Source organism: Montipora capricornis, chromosome 9 (genome assembly GCF_036669925.1).
Source record: "Montipora capricornis isolate CH-2021 chromosome 9, ASM3666992v2, whole genome shotgun sequence".
NCBI lineage: Eukaryota > Metazoa > Cnidaria > Anthozoa > Scleractinia > Acroporidae > Montipora > Montipora capricornis.
The window spans coordinates 45,998,842-46,001,341 of NC_090891.1; positions in this window are offsets into that span (position 1 = coordinate 45,998,842).

A 2,500-nucleotide genomic window follows, 5' to 3' on the forward strand; every position below is an offset into this window, starting at 1 on the left:
CTTTGGCAGATAAACAACACTCTCTTTAGGTCTGATCGCCGACTCGATGGTTAGCTTTCATAAATTGTTCTGGTAACAGCATATTGAAACCTAGTAAAAATTTTGTAACTCGTTTGGTATTTTATGTACAAAAAAATTAGAACTCCTAGGGAGGCTAGGTTCTTAATCTAGGTTCTTAATGAACAATGTGTCCCGCTAGCTGCGGGCTCTACAAAGTCCGCCAAGCGCCCAAAATTATTATTACAACTAGACCCTCCGTGAGGGTACACTGGGTCGCCTGTGGTACGTGCAGCGTTCCAGGCAAATTGTGACTGGCCCACTGGCCGATTACGGGCTTGCGAAAACAAAGCAAAAGGTAATTAAAAAACTATATAATAAACTACTTACTAACTGAGCTAGCTCGAGCCGTACTGGGGAATATTGGCCCTGGGTCGTTTTTGTACGGACTTCGCTGCGCTCGGTCCGTACTGCCACGACCTCGGGCCAATATTTCCCTGGCAGTACGGCCCTCGCGCTCGGTTAGTAAGAAGTTATTAAGGGATCACCCAGAAGTCATACCAGCAGAGGCCCTTTGGCTCACAGGTCCTCACACGTTCGTACGACGAAACAGATCCTTTTCTGAGGTTAAAAACCTGGCTACTGGCCTAACTCTTTTTCCTACTTTCCCAATCGCGAGAAAACCGCGGTAAATCAGCCATCGCCAAAAAATTTTTTTTTTTTTCTCAAAAGATATTTAAAGTTAGGGGGAAAAATACATCATTTTAAAGCTAAGAAAAGAAGCTTTCCAACAGCATACAACTTATTTACAGACAACTGAAACATTTTATAAAAGCGAAAGTCGAACGAAAAAATTTAAGAAAAATAACAGTAAAATATGTTTTCTAGGCCAAATTTGGTCATTTTAGCGTTGATTACGACTTTTTGGATGCAAACCTAATATTTTCTGCAATTTATCTGCTTTCTTGGACATAAATTCGACCGAAAACTGATAAGGCACGAATATTTTTAGATTTTTAGGAATAATAGATAACGTGGTTCAATGCGTAATGTGATAATGCGATAAAAGTGTCCAATTTGCGACCCATTGCTAACGGCAACGGAAGCGATCGCATTATGAATAATTAACCTCTGTTGCCAAAAACCACCCAAATAACCGGTCAGTGTAAAACGCAGACTACAGACTGCAGACTGCAGACCAGGGATAAAATGCAGACTGAGGGTAAAATGCAGACTGCAGACTGCAGACTGCAGGTTAATAAAATAATAATGAAAAAAGAGTTATAAGAGTGTTAGTAGCCGTTTGTACTTTCACACTGAAACCCCAACACATCTCCCATAGCTTTGGTTGCCCCACCGCATGTTTTAAATCCGAATTTTTATCGAACTCTGTAAGAATTGAAGCTGTTTGAATCCTTGTTGTTTGAAAAAGGCCAGTTTCGTTAAGTGAGCTGCTTTTAGGCAAAGAAGTCACCACCCCGTAATTCAACTGTTCATTTTGCTGCACTGAACAAAGTAATCGAGTAATTACCCAATAAGTCAATTTATTTTGACACGCATGGCTACAGTACCAATTAACAAAGACAGAGATAACGTGGATTTTGCAACCATTTAACGTTTCAATTCAGTCGGTTTAAGCCAGTATGACTGGTGTAAAAATTTCTTATTAGGATCCTTTCATTCGCTTTCGTGTACGTTATGTTTATCCTTCAGTTCACAAGCTCGCTTGTTTTGCATCTGGAAGATGTAATTTTCAATTATAACCTCTCCCTAGGGGTTATCACGCATAGCTTAACCAATGAAATCCCCGCGTCCTAATTGCTCGGAATACATGAAATTCTTTGTGCATTTCGTTGCACCGAAAAAAGACAACCGAGATTATTCAGGTATTCGAAGTAATAATTGTTGGTTTTTCGATCGATTTCCCTCGATGTACCGGTGTGACAAATAATTTGGAACATTGCAATGCATCTGGAAGCGCAAAAACAAAGCACAGATGATTTCAACGCGTACGATCGCATCCCCAAAAGGTGCAGCGACCTGCAGTCATAATAATGTGAGTTGTTGACAGATGTAAAACAGGATTGTCTTTCAAACAATCTTTATTTTATCCTTATGACTCGTTTTTTTATTATTAATATTTATTTTACCCTCAGTCTGCATTTTACCCCCTGTCTGCAGTCTGCAGTCTGCGTTTTACACTGACCGCCCAAATAACCGATTTCTCGACGGAAAATTCATCCCAGAGGATAAAACTATTCACTGGACTTGTAATAAAGGTAGATATGTTCGAGAGAAAGCGAAAACAAGCGAATATTTTGACGGAAAACACAATAATGTGAGATCAACGGAACATGTGGTGAAGACACGCAATTGCGGCATCGCTTCGACAATAATCTTACCTTTTCAGCGATTTTAACGCTTGAAATTCCATTCAATCCACCTTGTCTAGTCTTTGAATTTACTATTATCGCTGCCCTGCAAATCTTCAATGTTCTACATA